This window comes from Pelodiscus sinensis, chromosome Z (genome assembly GCF_052426305.1).
Source record: "Pelodiscus sinensis isolate ZL-2025 chromosome Z, ASM5242630v1, whole genome shotgun sequence".
In the NCBI taxonomy this organism is placed as follows: Eukaryota; Metazoa; Chordata; order Testudines; family Trionychidae; genus Pelodiscus; species Pelodiscus sinensis.
The window spans coordinates 15290573-15304765 of NC_143085.1; the positions used below are offsets into that span (position 1 = coordinate 15290573).

The 14193-nt window shown below is 40.6% G+C and overlaps 2 protein-coding genes across 2 annotated transcripts in view; both read left to right on the forward strand.

The window, feature by feature from the left end:
- Positions 1-13022, forward strand: part of LOC102451934 (septin-2) — an 86773-nt gene extending 73751 nt beyond the window's left edge. Inside the window, exon 13 of the mRNA XM_075898295.2 lies at positions 6699-13022. The gene's annotated coding sequence lies outside the window, so the exon portion shown is untranslated. The remainder of the gene's footprint in view (positions 1-6698) is intronic.
- A 38-nt stretch (positions 13023-13060) lies between these two features.
- SEPTIN5 (septin 5) overlaps positions 13061-14193 on the forward strand; it is a 78338-nt gene continuing 77205 nt past the window's right edge. The window contains exon 1 of the mRNA XM_075898294.2: positions 13061-13193. The gene's annotated coding sequence lies outside the window, so the exon portion shown is untranslated. The remainder of the gene's footprint in view (positions 13194-14193) is intronic.

Consider the following 14193-nt stretch of genomic DNA (forward strand, 5'->3'; position numbering starts at 1 on the left):
TATTGATATAGCCTATGTGTAAATTTCATTATCTGATGCAAATTTGTGCGGACTGGTTTTTTTTTTTTGCTCCTCAGATGATGATTATAAGGGTCTTAGCGAGAGCAACCCCACCAAATGTATCCAAATGTGCATAGATTGCTTTGTACGCATACCTGCCTGCTGCCTTTTCTCTTTCAAGTTTGCTATTACAGCTATTGTAAATGCTTTCTTGCAGATCCCGGGGAAGTATATGTATGTGAGCACCTTCCTGCTCTCTCAACTAAGTCTAAGAGGTAGTGTCAGGCTAATGGATGAGTCCAGTGCAGATAACTGAACAAAACAGTTGCCCTCCTAAAGCACAGTCAAATACACACAGTATATAAACTGGAAAAGTATTTTCTCAGTTTTTGTTAACAGCTGATGTTTGTATGTGTAGTACATAAAATATTTTTAGACAAAATAATTTTCCTTGAAAAATATGCTGTCACTTTAAGTACAAAATCTGTCTTATTCTAGTGTTTTAAGGATTTAAACAAGGGATTTAGAATACCAGAAACTAAGCCGGAATTCCCTTTCTTAGGCAGGCCAGTAGGCACAATGTATGTATTTCTAAAGTTTCTTCCAGTCTGCCTGTCTTAGATGAATAACTGGTACAAGGTGATGAGACTTTTTAGCTGAAATTATTGCAGTAGGTGGTGGAATTCTCCCCCCCACCCTCAAAGTGGAGAACTTAACTCTCTGTACCTGCTTTCTCATTCCTGCAGATTCTGGATTGTCATTATCTTTTACTCCATTGTCTTGGATAGCATTAAGATTCTGTTGGTACAAAGACACTGTAAAATAAAATCTGGAAATCTAGATGGATCTATTCTGTAAGACTGACATCTTGTTCCTATGCCATCTGTTGAAAACATGTTGAAAAGTTCTTTTAGCATAGCTAGCCATTTCCAGGAACACATAGTGAATTGCATATTTTGTGTTTATGCCATTGATATTCCTAACAAGCATAGTATGAAAGAAAGGAAATAAGTAGCTAGTTCATAATGGATGAACATGATGCATTGTTTTTTAATGCTCTGTACTGCCATAGCAACCAGCCTTGTGAAGTAGTATTATCAAATACCAAATTGATGTGATGAGAAATGTCATCTGAGGAAGAATGTATCATGCTGTAATGTTTGGCAGCTGAAATGTGAAGCTTAGGGAATTTAAAGCTTAGGCAAATTTTTAGTTTTTTAAACAACCACCTGGCATGGCTTGTGGATGTTTTTCTAGCTACGATAAATGGGTTTCACTGTTCTCAGATTTCTTTGGCTTTCCTAACTTCTGAGTGTCAAGTCAGCCTGTCAGTACACAGATTCTGTTGAATGTGTTGTCATTTCTTTTTTCAGAAGGTAGGCTGTAGCTTACAGCTTCTGTTCTCCGCTAATAAGTAAGTTTAAAACTGTCACTCCAAAACACTGAAATCTTAACCAGTGGTTTACATTTCTCTTAGCGGCACTGTAGACAACGGTGAGGCCTTGCAGCTAACTTACATAGGAAGGTCTGTCTCCTCAGTGATCTTAAAAATTTCAGCCAGGGCATGGAGGTTGGTATGCTTTCACTAGTTTATGATTTTCAGATGAAACAATATGATCAAGTGATGAGCGGGATTGGAGGAGGGGACTTACTGTCATTGTCTCCCTCTGACATTAGGCAAATCATTTAACTTCTGTGCTTTTCTCCACTATGCTTACTGGCAAGACTGTTAAGGCAAATGTTTACCATTATACAATCTTCTTGCATGAAAAGGCAGTCTGACTGTAAAGTTCTATAACTCTTGAAATAGTGCTCTGTTCAGCCAAAATAGGGATATTGCCCCATAACCAGGTATCAATTCAGTGTGTTCTGTATTGGTGGATTGTTCCTTGAATGTTGTGAACAAAATCAAACATAATTGAAGCACTACTTATGTATATATTCTAATCCTGGATCTTCCAGTCTCTCTTATGGTATATGTACCCAGCAAAGAGAAACCTTCAGCTGGTCTGGGCTGTGGGGATGTTTCAATACTGTGTAGAATTCTGGTATTTCCAAAGTCATAAAGTCTGGTTCAGCTTGAGCCCAGAAGTCTACACAGCAATGAAACAACCCCACAGACCAAACCCTGTGAGCCCCAGTTGGTTGACATGAACTAGCTGTGGGTCATTTTTTACTAAGTAGACATTACCCTTAATTACTTTGGCTGAATCTCTTAGCTACTGTCAGTTTTTCCATAGGAGTAATGCAATACCTCGTAAAGGTGGTGGTTTTCAAAGAACTGTATTGAAAAATTATTCTTCACTGAATGCAAAGAGTCACTTTTTACTCTTTGCAAGAGTCATGTCTTTCCTAAGATTCTGTTGAACTATATTTGGTTTTTAATCTACTCTTGCTGTATGCTGAGTTCCCAGGAATTCAGTGCTTCTTCAGGTCTCACTTCAGTGGGGAATTCTGTGGCAGCAAAGGGCATTCTGTCATTCATTCCCTGCACATCCTGTATCCCTGCACATCCTGAACAACTATAGGATCCCTCACTCTTTAAAAGTCCATTCTGGTCATACCTTATTTTTCAGTGTTATGGGTAAATAATAGGGGTGGAAATGGAAAAGCATAATACATTACAATCCTAAATGTTATCTGCCTAATGAAATGTTTGTTTTATTTTTTTTAAAGTAAAGGATTCAGTTAACTATTTATAATACTTTAGGAGGCTAACTCAAAGGGTTTCATGCTGGTTGGTGGCATTAAAACAATATCTAAGACACAAGAGTGCAAGACGGGAGGTTTTGAAGTGCTGGACCAATTTTGAGTGAAAATAAGCTCAGCATGCTGGGTGAAATGTCTGGAATGATGATGAAAAATGATGGGATAAATCCAACAGTGCAGATGCATTCCTATGTAATCATTTTGTATGGAGGAGACTCTGTATCTTGGCCTCAGCTGTTCTGTCAGTTAACAAATAAATAAGAGTTGGCTTGATTTACGAAGTGATCCCACAGCAGAAAGACATTGCATCCAGGGCTGCTGACAGAATTGCTGGACCGCTGGTGTGTGTGGGAGGCTTCTCTGAGCCCCCAAAAGGGGCATAGCCTTAAGCAGAAGAGGTAGGATTGAGGCTAACTTCCCCCCAGACAGTCTTTTGTGCTGCCTGACCTGAACTGCTCAGGGCTCCTGTGGCAATTTAAAGGGCTTGAGGCTCTGCCACTACTATAGCCTTTTAAATCTCCAGGCTTCTGGGGCAGCTGCTCCTTTTGCTGCCTCTTGTCAGTGACCACGGTTGTATCAGATCATTTTTGTATGTTACAAAGGCTGATTATATCATCTTAAATATTAGGTTGGGTTTTTTTAATAGCTCCCTTTGGGAAATCTTGACAGTTTTGTAGGTGTATGCACGCATGTGCAATATTATAAATTGGAATTAAAGCGTTATGACAATTAAGCTCTGTCTAAATTACATGTTTTGGAATTTTAAGAGTTCATATGGCTGTTTGCAAAATAGGAATGATGTTAGGAGCATGGAAAAATATTTATTTGTATTTTTTGTAACTTTTAGTGCTCTCAGTTGTAATTAAAATTCCATTGTGCTATCCACTATACATACACACAGAAATAGATCTCTAAAAGGAGTTAGCCACATTCTTTCCTTGCACTAGCAAGTGGAATGATGCCTCCTGTTTACCCTACTGCCTCTGAAATAAGAGGTTCAACTATCTTGTGATGAAACTTCCTAACTGTCAGGGTGGTTAAACCCTGAAATAAATTACTTAGGGAAGTTGTGGAATCTCTATCACTGGAGATATTGAAGAGCAGGGTAAATAAACATTTATCAGAGATAATCTAGAAGGTACTTGCTCATGTTGTGACGGCAGGGGACTGGACTTGATGATCTCTCAAGGCCCCTTCCAGTTCTAGTATTCTAGGATTCTATGATTGTAAGGACCTTCCAGTATTACTTTTTCCTCCAGTAGACAGTGCAGCTTTTAGCACAGCTGGTTAAATATATGGGGCATGGCAGAATAGAGAGAAAACAATTATTACTTAAATTGCATGAGTATCAAATAAGCCTGGAAAGTAATTTGTGAAGGCATGTCAAGTTTTTAAAATGACTGCTAGGAGTTGGAGCAGAAATCATGGGTTAATTCTTTTAAACATTTTTTTATTAAATAAGCTTTTTTGGATGCACATAGATTATAGTTCTAGAGCTCATTGGTTTTCATATGTGACTTTAGTGGATAGGCCAGCTATAAATAAGTTAATTTACTGGGGGGAAAAACAGAAGTTTAAAGATATATGAACCAGTTTTGTAACTTGAGCTATACCTGACAAATGAAATTTAATAGGGAGAAGGGGAAAAAATGTTGCTGATCAACAGAAGAGAAGATAAAATTAATATTAAGCAGAAGTAAACTCAGAATGTCTGAAATTACAGGAACCTCTCTCAAACTGTATGTATGTATGTGTGTGTGGAGGAGCAGGAATGAGTCAAAACTGACTGGTAAAATGTGAACTGTGGAAGTAAGAGCTCTTTCAGAATTGTAACAATTTTCCTAATTCAGAATATCTTAGTAGAGTCACTGCATGATTAAATACTAATTAAAAATAAAGTATCTGTACTGCTGTTAATAGCAGAGTGATATGAATGTTGTATTTACATTATAAGAGGTATGACCTTTGAAGAAAAGTCAGTTTGTGTGTTGGGAAGGAAGGAGCTTTGCTTATAAAAGAACACTTTTCACTTTAGGAGCGTAAAAGGAAAAAAAAATTATTTGCTGAATCCCCAAATTCCTTTCCAAAGTGGCCATCTATATTTCAAAACCATTTAGTTAATGTCCTTCTATGGTGCTATGAGGCATTGTGTTGCTGGATGTGCCCCGTATTTCAGATCAGATTTATAACCTGGTAATTACAAAACCCATGGAACTTGTGAAAAGATGAGGGGTGCTAACTTGTGTATGACTTGTGAATGGTAGCTAAATTCCAGTTATGGAACGGTCAGGTATTCAGTACATAAGTGTGTGTATTGATGTGCACTAGAGGTTACCAAGCAATCTGCTAGTTAAAATTTGCTAGGAAATAGAGAGGCTTTTTTTATTGGTATATAGCTAGAAAAATATTGTGTAACTATATTTAAATGATGACATGGACTTGTGTTGCAGATACAGATATGGAAGTTATTTATGGACTATAGGATCAAATTCAGGGAAAAGTGGGTGATACTATTAATAAGCATAGAAAAACTATAAATATAGATTTATACAAAGAACAGTGAGGATATAATGGATCCCAAGAATAAAATGTAGTTTCTCCATGGAAGAAAGAATGAAATGCTGGTGATGTGAATCTATATAAAGAAAGCATGGCAAATTCTGACTTTCTCTAAAAGGCGTGTGTACTTGTACAATGAACAATGAAAATCAGATTGCTATAAATATTGGCAATTTCAGTGGAAATAATTGTGCAAAATAAACATCTATTTTTTTTATTTGAAACATCAGCTTTTTTTCATCAATCTGCAAACCCAAATACTTTGCCTTCTGGGATTGTTGGTGGATGCAATTTTCTTAAACCATGCAGCTGAAGAAATTGACAGTTTATTTCCTAGTTGGAACAGTTATGTAGCATAATGGCCTGTATTTACAGTCAGCTGCCCATGTACGTGGACTTCAGTGATGGCTTGCTTTTTCCTCTGTTTAATTGGCATTGGGAATCCTAATCTGAATAAATTAAGTTATACCATGTGCAGTATGTTTTTATTTGAGATGATTGCCCTAGTGTTTCCTAGAATATTCCTTATTATATGCTCAGGTAAGTGATCAGGTAAAACAAACTTGCATCTTGCTGTGGACCAGTGACCTACTAAATTGCATGCATCTGTTTTTGAGTATTGAGTTTGAGATATTTTAAAGGAGATGGATTTTCAGAAAGTGCTCAGCATATCCATCCTCTGAAAATCAGACCCTTTCAGTATATTACAAGTTGGGTCATCCAAAATTGGAAACACTCAGTCACTTGTTTTTTGAAATTGTAGGCTGGTATCATTTGATGCAACTATGTGAGCACATTTAGGTGAATTCTCAGAACATTCTAGCTATTTACTTGCTAAGCTTAGGCAGTATTATAAGAGAGTAGGGATGTAAGAATGTAGCCATTTATATTGGTAACTGATAAGCATGAGGTTATCAGTTACCCATACTGCTTACACAGGAGTTGCCTGCTGCCCTATGCTGCTGCCTTGGTAGAAATAAAATAAAATTGTACACTGCTGTTTACAAGACTGATTGCATATCAGCATGACACAAGTTGCTTACCTTCACCTTCTTACCTCAGCACTAATCCGCTGAGCCACACCATGGCCTTTGCCTGTCCCAGACTGAAGAGAAAGTGCGCATGTGACACAATACAACTACTAAAAATAGTCTCCTTCCTCTGCTCTTATTAGATATTTGAATCATTAGATATCTGAGATAGATTCATCCCAGGAGCAAGTGGGTATGCTAGCCACTGATATCAGGGAGTTAATTTTGTTCACTTAGGTCCACGCTGACTTTGGTCCACTTAGGTCCACATTGTTTTGGTCCCAGAGACTGTATAAACTTTTTATTGTAATGAATGGTTTAAAATAGCAAAATAGCTTTGTTAGTGATGGATTATTCTTATTGTTTTCCATAATAAACTGTTATCTTTTTCATTCATAGTGATACACAGTTCTCTGAAAAATGGATCAGTGCTTTATTCTGTTTGATGACGCTATTGAACTCCAGTAACAACTCTCAAATATGGTGCTGGATGCAGCAGATCAAGCAAGATGTTGAGGGAAAAAGTCTTGAAGATCATGTTGCAAAACTTTTTTTTTATACATCCAACCTTAACTATGTTATATGCATCTTTTTTCAAGCCTCTTGGTAATTATGTCTTTGTGCTTATAATATGGTTTTATTATATTTCCTATATCTTTTTATACAAAAACTAGTACACTATTGCTATTTGTTCTAATCATTATGAGTTGGTTTAACATGATGTACCACGTTTCAGCTAGGTTATTCTTGACAATTTTGTGATAAATACTATAGTATCTAGTGAACAGTTACAGCAAATGTGTGTGTTTACACAGCATCATAGTTTTCATTTGCTTTGTCTTAGTAGAACCATTATATAACTTGTCACTAGTTTATTCATAACTTTCTTTTCTCTCATCTATATATAAAAAGACTATTTCTCTAGGCTGTGCTTTTGTTTACACTTGTAACATCATCACTGGTAGGTTGTAATTGCATAATGAAAGACAAAAAGATACAAAACACTAACGGTACATTCGAGGTGATAGAGATACTGACTTTCCTAAATCATTGTGCCTTAAACCATGTATCCACCCTGCATGCCAAATATCTTTCATGGATACCTATGAAGAGCTGTCTTCAGTTCTCAAATATTGCTTGCAAGAATTTATCGATAAAGCATTTTTATCTGACACCCAACTGAATGATGGCATGTACTGAACATTTTATATATCATGACACTAAATTCCCTTGAAGTTTTGTAATAAATTAAATGAACATGGAAAAAAAGTTGTGTGTGTTATCCTGGTGCAGTTTATTAACCAAATGCATATACAGTACTCCTTCTTTTTCTAAGGACTCATGGAATTTAGATTGGTCTACTGAGATCCCAAGTCAGTGGGGTTTTACTTGTAAGCTTGTCTCTGACAAGTTGTGGGGACGAGCATTCAACTAGGTGAAATCTATGGATTCTTTGTATTAGTCATATTTCTACAGTGTTATTGCAATACAGTATGTCATACAGCTATCCCACTTTTAACCGAAGGATAGCTGCATGCAATTGGAATTCATATGAAAGGGCATTCTGTGGTTTACATGGGAAGGTCAGAGTAAGATACACAACTCCACCTATGTAAATTACATAGCTGGAGTTGACACATTTTAAATCTCTGTCCACACAACAGGATGTTCTACTCCATGAGTACCAGCACTGACAGGGGCTCCCTTTGAGTTAGATCTAGTGGGGCTATACTATACCCACTAAATTGAACACCAGAATATCGACTGTATCAACATCAATCTTCTGTGTAACGTAGTCGTGACCTGTCAGAGCAAATGGTGGTGGCCAGCTTTCTAAAAGTATGTGATGATTTTTGAGTACCTAAATAGATACATTTTTAACAGAACTGATTTGCCAGAAAATGGCAAGCTCCCTTCTGAAAAATCAGGCCTCTTTCATGCTTTCAATTTGGGGCAAAATTGAGGATTCCAAAAAAATCAGTCACAACTGTGCCTCTTGGGTCGGGACACCAGTTTATTAGACGTATTAAGCAAATAATTTGTGAGTGATACTTCTAACTCTTACAATTTTTGGAGTCTTATTAGGGATACTCCATTTTAATAAATGGGAATCCACCTGAATCAGGGTCCAATGATGGTTTATCCCAGGCCTGATGATATTGAGCCGAATGCCTTCAATATTCAAATTCAGAGTATCTGGAAGTATTTTTTCATTTTAGTATGATTTCTCTTTTCCTTGGCAACACCTAAAGTGATTGTTCAACTACATGTAGAAGTTACCTTTTATTCAAATCTTCACAGTTTATCAAGAGGAACATATATCATTAAACCAATTTTTGTTGTTGCAAGATGCCTGTCAGAGTAATTCTCTTGAGCTGCATGTTTTGACCCTGCTTTTCCACTATGCCATCACTCCTGGCAGTGCAGGGTTTATGTCCTGCAGCGAATAACAGGTCTGTTTTCCTTTGTGCACCCCACACAAGTGTTTATCAAGGTAGATATGAAGCTTACTAGTATTGTGGAATAAAAAGCCTAAATATGACTGTTGTACTGGCTATCTTTAGCAGGATCTGGGAGAGCGTGGTTACAATCTGTTCAATCTGCGTAGCATTTAAAATTCTGTGGTAGACTGTAACACAATTTATGAAGCTAATGATTGGATTATTGGTGCCTTTTGTTGTGTGGTGAAGACTAATGGCTTGTGGTTGTCTAGCATCCCTAAAGGAGCAAATATGGAAACAATAACTCTTAAACCTCCATACTCTTGGTGTCCCTAATCCAGGAACATTTGTGGTATGGAGGAGGAAGTGGCTCTATGCGCTGCCACTTCCCCTCCCCTCAGCTGGGGAATGGCAGTGCACTGAGCTGCTTCCCCTGTGGCTTTTACCTGTCACACCTATTGTGATGGTGACTGGGAGCGGCAGGGAGCAGGATAGCAGGTCCTCATGCCCAGACTCTGCAGTGCCTTCTGTGACCCAGTAAAATCTTTAAACCAGCATTTTCCAGGGTTGCTGGATTAAAGAAGTTCATATATAGCATACTTTGAAAGATTTTTCTGATGGTTGAATCGAGGAATAAAAATGAATTTGGGATAATTTCATAGGGATTGTAAAAAGCCAGTGCTATAGTATGTATGCCAGTTAGGGTCCAAAATATGGAAAAACTATTTAATTATAAATTCATCTATATCACTGTGCAAAACTCTTGTGTATTGTGCCCAAGACTCATAGGGTCGGAAGAGAACAGAGGAGGTCATCGAGTCCAACCCCCTGCCCAAAGGAGGACCAGTTCCAACTAAATCATCCCAACGAGGCCTTTGTTAAACTGAGACTTAAGACTCTAAGAATGGAGTCCACCACTTCCTTAGGTAACCATTCCTAGAGGCTTGTTAAGGCTCATTCCATTGCTTTGCCACTCTACTAGGGCATGTCTACACTAAGAATTTATTTCTAAATAACTTATTTTGAATAACTCTCAAAATAACTATTTTGAAATAGCATGTCCACACTACAGGGAAGCCTCAAAATCAGTCTGAGGCAGGCTCCCTCTATGTGGATGCGCAACTTTGACTTAGAGCTCCAGGGAGCACTGGGGAGTAATTACTTTGAATCACTCTGGGGAGTAGTTATTTCGAAACAGCAGCAGTGGAGTGTCCACACTAAAGCTATTTCAAAATAAGCCTTAATCTTTGTGGAAAGCAGGTGTTATTTCAAAACAACTAGTACCTTATTTCAAAATAACGGGCTTGGTAGTGTGGACACTCAGTTTTGAAATAAGGGCTAGTGTAGACCAGGGCTTAGTGAAATAGCTTTTCCTAATATCCAACCTAGACCTCCTCTACTGCAGCTTAAGACCATTGCTCCTTGTTTTGTTATGTCACTATCAAGAACAGCCTCTGTCCATCCTCTTAGTTGAAGGTTGCTATCAAATCTCCCCTTACTCTTCTCTTGACTAAATAAGCCAAAATCCCCCCCCCCCCCCATGTGTTATAGTACACCAAGAGGAAGGCCACATACCTAAAATTAGACTGGTACAATGGGAAAACTAATTGAGCTGTATATAAACACACCTTGTTTCTATACACAGCCTGTGTATCAATAACTGGTATGAACTCACTCTGGGAAGGAATTAATAAACTTAACGTTCTTCATAGGTAACAGCTCTTTCTATTAAATTCGTTGCGAACTGATATTTTCCTTCACAGGTACTGTGGGTTGGAAGTCAATGACAACTGCTTCCTTGAAAAACAGATCCCTTAAGAGTCCCATGTGTGTCCTTATACAACATATTAATGGTAAATTAACTCTAGCATTGTTCCTAAATTAGTCTAGTTCCAGTTGCCTGGATAGGGTTTTGAATTAATCTAGACTCACAATATGACAATCCTGTCTCCCTTTAAAATGCTATTTCAGTTGATAGAGCTTTTCAGTCATAATACCAACTCTTAAAGTGGGCTAATGGAAACATGGCATATTGCTTCTCTGCTCAGTGTTTTTGTAGGGAGGGAAAGCTTGACTTGTATCTTGAAGTAATATGTTAAATTGGAGAGCACATGTTTCCTAAAAAGACAGTCATCTCAACAGGGTTTCCTCATATTTCTATGGTTCTGCTAATTATTACTGTATGGGTCATTGACAATCAAACTGCATGTCATAGGTTCTGATCCTGCAAATAATTACGCACATAATTTTATATACATGGGTCCAGCTGACTTCACTGGGACTTGTCATGTACCTAAAGTTAAGCCTGAGTGTAAGTATTTGCTGGATCAATGATATTGAACAAAGTTTTCATGTCGATGATACTAACACTTCTGTTACCAGTCATTTAACATACTTCAAAGCTGCATTAACACAATGGTAAGGTAGCACAGTTAAAATAAGTCAGAAAATGCAAAAGTCAGAAAAGTCATCTCTGTAGGTACGTATGTGCTTTCTAAGCCTCCCTTGCTAAATTAATGAATATAATGGTTTTTTTGGAGCAGAGACTTCCTTTACTCATGTCTGTAAAGTGCACAGCTCAATAGGACTCTGACTTGACTGCGGTCTTCTGTATAATAGAAAAGATTTACAAAATGAATGGGTACATTTTTTACAAAATAAAATGTGGAAAAATTCCTCATGAAGGCAATACTTTCATAGGTTCCATGGCCAGAAACACCTGTTGTGGTTATCTAGTCCAAACATCGGCATAATACAAGCTAGAAAGTTTACCCAAATTAATTCTTGGAGCATGCCTTTCAGAAAAATATCCAGTCCTGATTTAAAAATTGGCAGTGATAGAATATCCACTATAACCTCTGGTAAGTTGTTTCAATAGTTAATTATACTCATTGTTACAAATATTTGATTTCCAGTCTGAATTTATCGAGCTTCCAGCTCCAGTCCTTGGCTCATGTTAGAACTTTCTGTAAGGTTGCTCAGTTGTAGAATCTTTAGGAAAAGATAAGCTATGTTAAAGATGGCATAAAGCAATCAGGAAACCCCTGTGTGGTAAAAGCATAGTTTTTCTATTCTAAATTGATTCTTTTACTGTAATCATCATTATAGTGTGCCCCAAAGAGGTTACTGTCTTCTAATTTAATGGGTCTTTCTTCCCCAATGTGTTCTTTCCAGGTGTATCCCTTACATAGTAAAACACTGTTAAATTATAACATCTGCAAGGGTGGTAGAACTCTCTAATGACCTAACTGTATTCAGTTTTAGTAATGTCAAGAAACCTAGTAAAAGTCTTTCATGTGGAGACTTCACGTGGAATGTTTCAGTCTTTGGATGCTTTTTAAATCAGCTAGGGAAAACTCACAAAAATTGGAAATAGTGGGTGCTCATTTCTCTTACTTCACCAATGAGTCCAAATCTCCTTTACATTTTAATAGTTCCCTTGCAGGGAGCTGTCAAGCATTGATAATTTCAGGTATCAATCTTTTTAAAGTAATGAGTAACTCAAGCAGTGCAGTCATCTACAATAATCTTCCCTGTGCCAAGAAGTAATTGTCATGAGCCCAGGAAAATGGGTGGAGGGGGTTTATTGCATGAAAGTTGGGGTGTAACTAAACAAACCTTCCCGTGTTAAGTGTAAACAGGCCTACCAAAAGTAGGGTGACTAGATAGCAAGTGTGAAAAACCAGGCTGTTGTTGCAGGGGTGTGTCTGGGAGAGGACATAGCTGCACGACCCCTAATAGTGGGATGCCCCCAATAAGATTAGATGACTGCTCCAAAATTAAAAAAAACCCACCTTTGCATCTCCCTTTTACTATTGTGGATGGTGATTTTAAATTTCTTTTGCAACGAGCAGCCATTCGCTACAACCTAGAAAATCCCCCTGCTGCTTGTTAAGTGGGAGGGGGGCTGCGTAGGTGGGTGCCACTCTCCTGCGGAGGGAAGGGGGGACCGCCTCGTCCCCTTTGCTGGTTGGATGCTGCTGGCTGCGTTTCCAAGGCGTGCGGCAGGCCCTGCAGGCTGGCGGCGGAAGGGCCGAGCGCGCGGCACGGATTGGCTGAGCGCTGTGGGCAGGGCCGGGGCTGCACGAGCGCTCCCCGGGGCCGGCCCAGCTCAGTAATGCAGCAGCGGGAGCAGCCCCGGCTGACACGCGCACGCGGAGAACGCTCCTGGCAGCCGGGTGCCCGGCGAGCCTGTGTCTCTGCCAAGCCGGCGCAGCAGGGAGCCCCCCGGCGCGCAGGATGAGCACCGGCCTGCGGTACAAGAGCAAGCTGGTCAACCCAGGTGAGGGGCCGCGGGGCGGGGGCGCTGGGGCTGCGGCAGGGCTGGGCTCAGCCTCGCTCGCTCGCTCACCTTGTCTCTTCTCGCCTTCTCCCCCTCTGCCGCTGCCGGTTCCCCGCCGGGCGCCTCGCCGGCCCGCCTGCGGACACGCATCGCCCTGCAGAAGAAAAACAGGTAGGTGCGGTGGGGCTGCGTCCCCCTCGCCCCGCCCGCAGAGCACCCGCCATTGGCAGGAGGGACCCTGTGGCGCGGCCGGGAGTGGGGGGGGAGCAAATCTGCCGTGGTCCCCTTCCCCCGCCGCTCTGGCCGCTCATGCAGCGGGCGGGGGCGCTGCCCAAGCAGCCCCGCTCCCTCCGGTGGTTTCTCCTGTGGCTGCATCCCGTGCAATAGACCGCTAGTCTCCCTCCTCGGCCCGCGCGTGTGTGTAGGGGTGGGGTGGGGTGGGGGATCGGGATCCGAAGCAGGCGTTGCGGTATTCGGCGCACGTCCCCCTGTCAGACCCCTTCCCCCGCCCCTCTCTGCGCATCCCCCCGCCCGCTTGTTAGTCTATGCCTCAGGCGGCGGAATGGGCACCTTGGGACAGCCGCCTGGATGTGCAAAACACATCGCTCCCCCGAGACGTGCGGGGATCGGCGGGTGATGTAATCAGATGACATCAGCGGGTTTTGGGTTCTCTCTTGGGTCTGTGGTCGGATAAGGATGGTGTTGCAGGAAGAAGCATTTCCTCTCCCCTCAGTTTGAATTCCTGGGGGAGGGAGCGAGCGGCAGGGGCCTTCCTTGTGCTTGGACACCCACCAGCATGGGCAGGCTTTGCAGGGGAGGTATATGCAGGTCTTGCCTCCCTGCCCCTGGGATAGAGCTGCTCTAGATTTCATGGGGACAGGGTAAGAGCAAGAGGAGACAGTGAACACATGGGGATGCTACTACAGAATCTGTCAGCAATCCTCCTGCCCCTTCATCCTCCTGCCAGTTTCATTTCGGGTGCTCCCTCTTGATTAGTCCTTCCTGTTCCAACAGGATTCTAATTCACCAGTCAGACTCATACCTGCTATAGCTTCCTGCTGGTGAGAGATCCTGGAGCACTGCACAGCCTTGTGCTCCATAATAGTACAACTTGTTTCATGGCAACCTAGGAGTTAGGTAGTCATGGCAGTGAACAATTTTTATGCAGCAC